This window comes from Dama dama, chromosome 16, assembly GCF_033118175.1.
Source record: "Dama dama isolate Ldn47 chromosome 16, ASM3311817v1, whole genome shotgun sequence".
NCBI classification, from domain to species: domain Eukaryota; kingdom Metazoa; phylum Chordata; class Mammalia; order Artiodactyla; family Cervidae; genus Dama; species Dama dama.
Genome location: NC_083696.1, coordinates 2,266,567 through 2,276,477, shown reverse-complemented (window position 1 = coordinate 2,276,477; position 9,911 = coordinate 2,266,567). Strand labels below are relative to the sequence as shown.

At 53.5% G+C, this 9,911-nt stretch overlaps 1 protein-coding gene across 3 annotated transcripts in view; it reads left to right on the top strand.

Annotated features, from left to right (window-relative positions):
• The first annotated feature begins 4,643 nt into the window (after positions 1-4,643).
• GSN (gelsolin) overlaps positions 4,644-9,911 on the top strand; it is a 56,645-nt gene continuing 51,377 nt past the window's right edge. For 2 of the 3 annotated variants that reach the window (XM_061163262.1, XM_061163261.1), the window contains exon 1: positions 4,644-4,734. The gene's annotated coding sequence lies outside the window, so the exon portion shown is untranslated. The remainder of the gene's footprint in view (positions 4,735-9,911) is intronic. The other variant, XM_061163263.1, reaches the window with a different exon arrangement.

The following is a 9,911-nucleotide window of genomic DNA, read 5'->3' as shown; positions in this document are numbered from 1 at the left end:
AGCTCTGTGCCAGGCACTGTTTGACACTAAGTATATATTAACAAACCAAGCAAACACACTTCTTCCTTCTACCGAGAGCCCAACCGGTGAGCAGGAGATGCGCATAAACAGGCAGTCTCAATGCAGAGATTTGGATGGGGAAAACCCAGGGTGCTGCTAAATGCTAAACAACAGGCTCTTGGGTAGGATTGGAGGGTGGGGTAAGTCAGGAAGAAGGGAAGCTCTGATCTCTGCAGGCTTTGCTGACTTCCCTGGTGTAAATAACCCCACCAAGGTTGATTTCAGGTTACCAGTATGACATCACTGAATGTGAAGCTGGGAAGTGATGGGGAACAGCACACTATTTATCGTAGTATGTTTACCATATAGATAAATAGCTAAAAACAAAATCCTTGAGAGCATAGATAGATCATAGCTGTTGCTTAGTTGCTAAGTTGTATCTGGCTCTTTCACAACGCCATGGACCGTAGCCCCCCATGCTCCTCTGACCAAGGGGTTTAGCGGGCAAGAACACTGGAGTGGGTTGCCAGTTCCTTCTCTAGGGGATCTTCCCGACCCAGGGATCAAACCAGCAGGGGATGGAACCCTGGTCTCCTGCAGGGCAGGCAGATTCTTTACCACTGAGCTATCAAGGAAGCCTATAGGTCATAGGAGAGTAAAATAATTAGGAAGTGACAGGTTCTGAGACATTATCACCTTTATGATTTTTTAATAATAGTCATATAAACATTAATTTTTATTGAAGACTGTGTTTAACAGCTAGCTGTAAAAATTCCTGGAAACTTAACAAGCAGCTCTTATAAGCCAGTTCAAGTTGGCTCCGGCACACCACCAAAGGCGCCCAGGCTGAAGCAAATAACAGGCTCCTTCCTTTCTGCAGACTTGGTTTCCCCCAGCCTCCACGTCTTCACTTAGTCTGCGCCCTCAGTGAAAGATGCCATCCCATTTCTACCCCCATTCTTACTCTTCACGGCCTTCCCCCAAGAGAAGCTGTTCACTCTGCCTGACTTCCTCTCCCCTCTTCTGTCCATCCACTGGTTACAGAGGGAGCAGCCAGTTTGGGGCAGTCTGACCCCATCACTCCGGCTAGAGTCAGCTGGATAAAGGGTAGGCATCTGACCCAAGCTGGCATGTGGGCCACAGACAGTGAGTCCAGCTCACTGCTAGTAAAAGTCACTTTGTGGAAAGCAGAGGTTCCTTTCTGACGTGAGGCAGAGCAGCGAAGCAGATGGGGAGATACGAAGGATGGAGTGACAGTCCTTGCTGGGTTTCCTTAGTGCTCAGGCCCTGCTTCCACTCTGACCCCGAGGCCTGGCTGCATCCCGGCCCTGGGTCCTTTGGGGCGTTCCAGGATCTCCTGAGAGCACTTCTTCAATTCTCCCTTTGCACAAAATCTCCACTTGGGCTTTGCTTCTAGGAACCTGATACAAGGCATTCACTGCTCAAAAAACAGTTGTGTTGGGCTTCCCTGGTGGCTCAGTGGTTAAGAACCTGGCTGCCAATGAAGGAGACACAGGTTCGATCCCTGGTCCGGGAAGATCCCTCATGCTGCAGAGCAACTAAGTCCATGCACCACAGCTACTGAGCCTGAGCTCCTAGAGCCGAGGAGCCGCAAGTCCTGAGGCGGGAGCACCCTCGAGCCCGTGCTCCGCAGCAAGAGAAGCCTCCACAATGAGAAGCCCTCACACTGCAACTAGAGAAAAGCCCAAGCAGCAGCGGAAGACCCAGCACACTAAAAATAAATAAATAAAATTATATTAAAAAAGTCTTTTCTCAATAAGTTGGCCTTCACAGATGGCTGGTCTTCACAGGCCCAGTTAATTAACCAGGATTGTTCTGTTCCAAACTGTAATTCCACATTCTGATAGTCTAGATTGGTGGTGGTGTTGCTCCTAACGGCGTCAATGTGTTTGGAGTGGGCTAGGAGTTAAAATGAAATCATGGGGGCCAAGTGAGGGCCACCCCTGTGGGTGGGGAAAGGCAGTCTCAGAAGAGGGAATGGGTGCCCCCAAGTTGTCTATTGCATGGCCTGGGTGTGGCTTTTGTTTCCCCCATCCTCACTCCCAGGAAAGAAGTGGTCTTCTGACAAAAGACGTCAAAGTGCTTCCATGAGAGGAGAATCATGTCAGCAAGAACAAGAAGACATTCACTCCGAAGGTGAGATACGGGGCAAATAAGCTTTACTGACCCCTAGTCCTATGGGGTAGTGTACAAAAAGGAGTCCAAAAGGTCCAGAAAGAAGTGAGAAAAAGGCAACAAGAGAGGGTACCTACACACCCATGCCAGGCGGGCTGACCCTGACTGAAGGGCCAGGCCGAGATACACCCTGATTGGCTGTGACACACACATCGTCCTGCTGATGCACACAGAGTAAAGTGCCAGGGATTCGCTCGGCCCTCTGATGTCACACTGGCTGTCACTCTTGTCGTCATAATCCTTACTTTATTTCCCATGAGAGCCTAGACGTATGGGCTTCTCCAGTGCCAAATGGAGTCACCCGAGGGTTCTGTGGGCAAGCCTCTCTGCATTCTTGGCCTCAGTTTCCCCACTTCTAAAATGAGGGGTGGGACTAGATGTTCCCCAACGTCGCCTCCCTCCCAACATCGTACTTTCCAGTTCTCTGGACACTCAGACTCAGGTTTCCCTCTCTTTGCCCGAGAGAAGTTGCTGGGGTTGGAAATGAGACGTTCGATAATTCCAGGTCATGTGTGTGCCAGGGGCTGTAATCAGAGAGCTGAGAGACAAATAGTCTGTGTTTATGCCTTTCTCCCCACCTGTCCCACAGGCCGCCTCCAGAAAAAAGCAGGCGGTGGGGAGTGAGAGAGCAGGAGACGTCCTGCAGGTGAGCGGAGGCACCTTGCTTCACTTCTCAGGGGAAGTGGAACTGGACAGTTTCCCAAGCCAGCTGGGAGGAGCAGCAGAGTGAGACAGAGGACGCTGAGCAAAGGAGAAGGGGCCAAGCCCCCAGATGTGTCCAGTGTCACTAGTGTGAGCTCAGGAGAGCTGCTTAACCTTCCCGGTGCCTGGGTCTCCTCGTCTGAAAACTGCACGCAGGGATGCCCACCTCGGGCTGCGGAGTGTGCGGGGAGTGTGCGGGGGAGGGGGAGGATCAAGCAGGCAAGGAGGTGAGGATGAAGATTGGGAGCATTCGGGAACCCCAGAGCATGGTCCAAGCGTTCAAGAAATGGTTCCTGTCATCACTAGAGATGTAGAAAGCCGCTGCGGCAGGGGAAGAACCAGGCTGGGAATCTCCAGGCCCTGTGGCTTCCCTGGCTGCTACTTAATGGGAAAACCAGGAAGTGAGTGCTGTGCCCTTAGCCTCTCTGCTACTTAAATAACACCAGATTCTCTGTCTGATTCCCAGCACCCAGCAGTTATTGACTTTGTATATTTTCTCTTGTGCTGGAGGGAGATTTGCCCAGCTGAACGTGGGGCTGCTCCCAGCACCTAGGCTGGGAATGGACACCTCAGTCCTCTGGTCTCATCTCCTGTAATGTGGGTCTCCCAACTTGGAGTCACAGGGCAACTCAAGAGACCGGGAGTTCACACGTGCAGCAAGACTGTCAGAGGCTGTTCTACGCCCTGTTCCATTGTAAATGCGTGCCTGCTCAGTTGCTCAGTCGTTTCCGACTTGTGACTCCGTGGACTGGGGCCTGTCTGGCTCCTCTGTCCACGGGATTTTCCCTGCAAGAATACTAGAGTGGGTTGCCATTCCCTTCTCCAGGGGATCTTCCCCACCCAGGGATCAAATCTGTGTCTCTTATGTCTTCTGCATTGGCAGGTGGATTCTTTACCACCGAACTACCTGGGAATCCCTTTTCCATCATACTGGCTCTCTCTCAAATGCAAGAGATGCTATTGCGATAAATAAAATACTACATTTGTTTAGAAGTGACCTTGCATTCATCTTTTTGACAATGTGGATTTGCTCTGTCACCTAAAATAATATCTGCCATCACACTAATAAAACCTTCCATTTACAGAGAACTCACAGTACCTGATATGGTGTTAAGAGACTTTCTTTCATTACGTCTTCCCAACAGACACATGAAGACGAAATTATGATGCCCATTTTACAGATAAGGAAATTGACACTTTGATACCTTAGGTCACTTGCCCAACGTTTCAGGACTAGTAGGTGTCAAGGGGTCAAGCCCAGGTGGTCTGACTCCAAAGCCCCAGCTTAACATTTTAAGGACAGGCTTGCGCTTTGGCATTTCGTGTATTTCTCGTTTCTGAAGGCAACCGGGACTCATTCTGCTCCTTTGTTCCCTTCAGGGTCTCTCGCTGCTGCCCACCCTCCGCTTCTGCTTTTGTGGACTGCCCAGATCATCCTCTGAGGGCATCCCGCAGGCTGCCCATCCCAACTGAGCTCTTTGGCCCCAGCCCAGCTCCAGGCGCCCCGCGAGTCTCCTCCCCTCTTCCCAGGCTCCTGTCGATCTCCCCGCGGCGCTCCGGGCCTCAGTTTCCTCCCGTGTGAAGCAGGTAGCTCGATCCTTTCCTTAGGCAAATGGCACGTCCGGGCGGGTCCGGAGTCTTCGTCCTCCCTGCCGCCTGTGGGCGGGGCCGGCGCTCCTCCCCTCGCCCCCCCGCCCGGCGGCCCCGCCCCGAGGGCGGCCCCCGCCCGCGCCCTGCCCACCCGGCCCCGCGCCCGCGGCGCCCCAGCCCCGCCGCCCGGAGCCAGCGGAGCACAGCTGGACCCAGCAGCCGCCGTCGCCAGCGCCGCAGCCGCAGGTAGGCGAGGGGAGCGACCACGACCCCGGGGCACCCGGGGATCCCGGGCTTCTGGGTCCTTTCTCCCTCCTCGCGCGGGCCGAGCTCGCCCGCACCTGGAGCTCGGCCCAGCAGCCGGGGCATCGCGGAAAAAGGGCTCCCCACCCCCCTCACCTTGCGGGTCTTCCGGGGGCCGGGTAGAGTTGGGGGGCTCGGGTAGGGAGTGAGGGGATTCAGGCCTCCACCCACAGGCCCTGTGGTGCCCTCGAGCTGACTTTGACCCACTTCGCGCCGGTGGGCTGCGTGGGCCCGGGGTAGCCCCGCACTCGCCGGCAGGTGGTCTCCAGCTTGCAGCGGCCTGGGCGGCGGCTCCGCCGGGGAGTCTGCCTCGCGCATCTCCAGGATTAATGCCTTGGCCTGCCCTCCCCCGGCGATGAGCTCCCCCCGCCCCCCGCCCCAACCTCCTTCCTCTTTCTGGGCCCAGAACTGTTAGAAAGTTCTTCCTCTTACTGGTCTGGAATCGGCTAGCGTCTGCTACCTGTCGGCGCTGTCTGTCCCTCCGCCCTGCGGAGCACGGGCCCTTGCCTGACTCACACGGAAACTCAGAGCTGAGGACAGGGATTGGAACCAGCCTTTCTCCCTGGGGCCCCGTCTCTGCTTGGGTCCAGACGCCTCAGAATCTGAATACAGCGTGTCCCCTGGCCCGGCGCAGCCCGGCTGCTCTCGGCAGTGGCCAAAGGCAAGGCCCCGGGCCGAGGAGGCTGGCAGGGCTGCAGGGAGCTTCGGCCTCAGACACCCAGACATCCGCCCTTTATCCCGCCCTCACATATAACTCAAAACAGAGAGGACAGCTTTACGACAGCCAGAACTCAGGAGAGCCGAGGACAATCAGGGTGCCCTGGGGGTGGCTGCTTGTGGTGGAAGCCAGGGCCTCCGGGGACCTTTCTGAGGCGTGAGCCTCGGGTGCTGCTCCCCCAGGACCGGTGGGCTCTCCTGGAGCCCTGTGAACTCGCTGCACTGTGATTACAGTGACCACAGCGTGATGGAGTCTCACCAGCCTGGTTCCACAGTTGAGAAAACTGCAGGGCCCTGAGAGTGGGTGAGTGGCTGATACTCACACAGTGAGGAAGGGGCCGGCTTGGGCCCCAGGGCCATCTGCATTTGGCTGACTTTTAGCTCCTGGGGCTTCAGACTCTTCTTGAGTCTCGAGTTCCATTCACTAAGACCCTGAGCACTGCGTGCACACACACACACACATGCACACACACCTCCAAGACACACTCACACTCTGGAGTGCTGCTTGATGTTTCTTGGGGATGTTAATTAAGGGGAAGAGGCTTGGAGCGGAGGAGGAAGGTTGGGAGCGGGGACCGTCAGCTTCCAGTTCCCTTGAAACTCCATTTTCCTTCTTGGGGCCTCACTATTTATAAATGCCAGGGCAATCATAAACAGCCGGGGGAGCTTGAATTGGCACCCGGGTGAGTTTCGCAGCAAAAAAGGTTTCTGTGTGAATCTGGGAAAGGAACTTTACTCCAGAATTTTCCATAGTCTTTTTTTACTGGGGACAGACATGAATTTGGAAAAGCAGGCATCTCCCAGGAGGGGTTTCCTTCCTTCCCTTCTTCCTTGATTCAGCACTCTTCAGGGCCTGTGTTCAGTGTCTTGCCCTGTGAGGGCCCAAGAGCCTTGAGGAAGGCAAAGCCTCAAGATGCTTCTCATCTATAGAGGTCAGAACAAGCTGCAATACTGAGAATTAACTTCAGCCTATAAAGGGGTGACTAAGTCTGTTTGGGCCACCCAGACCTCAGAAATGAGTAATAGTTGCCCAGGAGATAACGTGATGGGCAGTGAGACGTGCTAAGAGGCAGGAGCAGCTCCTGCAAAGGCACTGAGGTTTTCTGAGCAATCCGCACGGCGAGGATGGCAGGTGAGGGAAAGACGGAGTGGTGGGAGTTGAGGCTGTAAATCAAGAGGGAACGATTGTCAGCTAAGGGCTTGGACTTTAGCCTGAGGGCAGTGATCACAGCTCTCAGCGATCTGGTGGCTAATGTAGCAGATGCTTTGGAAGGGGCTACCCTGAAGGTACAGCGACTCCTTAGAAGCCTATTGGATGGTCAAGTGAAAGAGAGTGCAGGTCTGGACCAGACCAATGGCCACGGGATGGACCAGAGTGGAATCCCAGCTGAAGAACCCATCAAAACTGGCAGTAAATTTTATCTAAAAGCAAGCAGTGGGCTTATAGCTATTGCACAAGGTTGCCAAGTTATTCTGAGATTTTCAGTATTGAGTTTTACTTTTAAAGCAAAGAAATATTGTTAGAGAGTCAAGCCTTGCGGTGTGACACAGGGAGGTCAAATCCGGGGCTCTGTGACAGCCTGGAGGAGGGGGCTGGGGCGGGAGGTGGGGGGCAGGCTCGGGAGGGAGGGGCATGCGTGTGCCTGTAGGTGATACATGTTGATGTCTGGCAAAAAACAACACAGTACTGTAAAGCAGTTATCCTCCGATTGAAAATAAACTCTTAAAAAAAAAATTCAAGCCTAGAGAAGAGTATAGAGTAAGCCTCATCCCTCTAACCCCCTTCTTGCCCCAGAGGTGGCCCCTGCTGACCCCTGTGTGTGCAGTTCTGCGGCACTGCCACAAGCAAGAGCTGAAGACTGGATGCCTTCACACTTCTTAGCCATCCAGTGCCAGAGGGCCCCTTCTCCCCACGCCATGTGGGCAGTTTGGCCTCTGGTGAGACGTCGTCAGGTCATAGAGACGATTTCTGCAGTCTGTCATCCCCTGCTGGAGCGCTGGTCTCTGGTTTTCTTTGAGAGAACTTTACAGCCCATATCTAGTCTCTGAGCGTGCATATTAGTTATTAGAGATGGCAGAACTGAGAGAAGTTAGATGCACTGACTTAGGAGTGGAGCTGTAATCTGAGTTCTTCTGAGTGACTTTGGGCAAGTCCTGGCTCACAGGGCCTCAGTGTCCTCATCTGTAAAATGGGGGGATGTCTCCATTATATTGGTCTCCATGATAAAAAGCTACCTTTTAGTAAACCAAGCACTGGGGCATTAATTACTTTGTTGGTTCTTCACAATCATGTCTCTGAGTTAGGTCCTGTTATTTGCTTTTATAGAGGAGGTAACTGAGGCTCAGAGAGGCTAAGGGATGTACTTTGGCTTGTGAGGCAGTTAGGTGTCAGTGCTAGGATTCTGGAGGTCTGACTGTAGGGCTATAGCTCTTAATCACTGCCTTAAATGTTCTACTGGAGGAGCCATCTAGTCCTGACATTATGAGAACTGAAGGTCGAGTTTTGCTGGGGCCGTGATGAGGGATGCTAATCAGTATGCGTGGCATGGGGAGCTTAGGCCTGGAGGGGCCTCTCGGGACTGTTGGTAAACTCACACTTTTCTGTACTATCTACAGGACTTCAGGGTGTAGGTCCATTTTTCCTCCATTTCAGGAAATCCAGGCTCCGAGAGAACAAAGACTTGCCCAGGTTCACTCAGAGAGGTAGCTGGGGGCCCAGCCTCCTTTCACCGTTGGAGTCCCTGCTCAGGAAAGCTTTCTGAGGAAGCCAGGAAGAATGGGCAACATCTCCCTCCACCCCCCGCCCCTCCCCATGGTTATTTCCTGAGAAGATGCTGGTAGAAGCAGGGAAAACCTGGTCCCAGGAGCTATGTATTTTGTGGGGGAGGGAAAGAAAGAGACCAGTGTTCAGGCAGCTGGGGGATGTTAAGTAAAAATATCTCCTCCCTTTCAACCGAGTGAGCGTGTGTCATATTTCAGCCTGATGTGGTTTGTGAGTTTGGAGACCACAGGCAGGCTGGGTTCCTGCCGCTCTCTGGCTTTTCCTCCCCACCCCCACCCGCTGCTGTCAGGGACTGCTCTCCCCTGCCCTGCCCAGGACCACATCAGCAATTTAAGGGCAGGGCAGAGAACAGCGGTGGGTGTGATGGGCAAGGCTGGACAGCAGAAGGCCTGGGCTTGAGTCCTGGTTTTTCCACTTGACAAAATACTGGGTGACCTGAGCTAGTCCGTGCCTTCCGCTGGGCCCCAGTGTCCACCTGGCGTTAGGCGGGCGGGCAGAATAATGTCACGCTTTCCCAGCTCTGGGGGCCTCAGTCGGAGGGCTTTGTGCTCACTGCAGGGACATGGGACCTGCATCTCTCTAGGCATAAAGTGAGCCCACAGCAGTCACCCTTGTTTGAGTGACTTGCACCAGCTTCGGCTGGAGATGCAGCTACTGTTTATAAATTGGTTCTTTGTGCATCCAGTTGGTTGCCCATTTTACAGATAAGGCAGTTGAGGCCTAGGATTCATGCATGTGTCCCATTCTCCTGTTCTACAAGCAGTAAGGGTGAGGACCCCTGTCTGTGGCATTCTTACTGTCTGTGTTCACTTTTCATCTTTACCACCTTGTTTAATCTTTTTAACAGCTCTCTAGGGAGGAGACAATTTACTCAGTTTTACAGATAAGGAACTTACTTAGCTTGTAGCTCAGTCAGTAAAGAACCTGCCTGCAATGCAGGAGACCCGGGTTCGATCCCTGGGTTGGGAAGATCCCCCAGAGAAGGAAATGGTGACCCACTCCAATATCCTCGCCTGGAAAAGCTCATGGACAGAGGAGCCTGGTGGGCTGCAGTCCGTGGGGTCACAAAGAGTCGGGCACGACTGAGCGACTAACACTTACAGATAAGGAAACTGAGGCTCAGCCCAGAGAAATGAAATGCCTTACTTTCTCTCTTTTGAGCCTCACAGTAGCCCTGAGGTTGTTATGGGCCCCATTTTACAGATGAGGAAACTGAGGTCTGGAGATGTGAGTGTTCATGCCCGGGGTCCCCAGGGACCACGTAAGCCAGCTAGGTTCTTTCCCAGGCCCCCCATCCTGCTGCTTTCTGGTGCCTTGCTGGTTCTGTCTCAGGGCGAGCCTCTGCACCTCCTGATTTCAATGCTTGGACTCAGGATGAACAGTCTTCTTCCCAGGCTGTAACGTATCCCTGAAACGTGCTCTTCCCAAGGGGGACTCCAGAGGCAGTTTGAGCCGTGGAGCTTCTCAGGGAACTGGGATGAAGCTGCCACACCAGTGGGAGGGGATTTATTTATTCTGCTGAACTGGTTAAGCAAACAGCCTTCTTTCTTTCCAACTTCAGCAAGGATATCATTTGATCCCAGCTTATTTGTCAAACAAAGAATATATATACAGTATATGT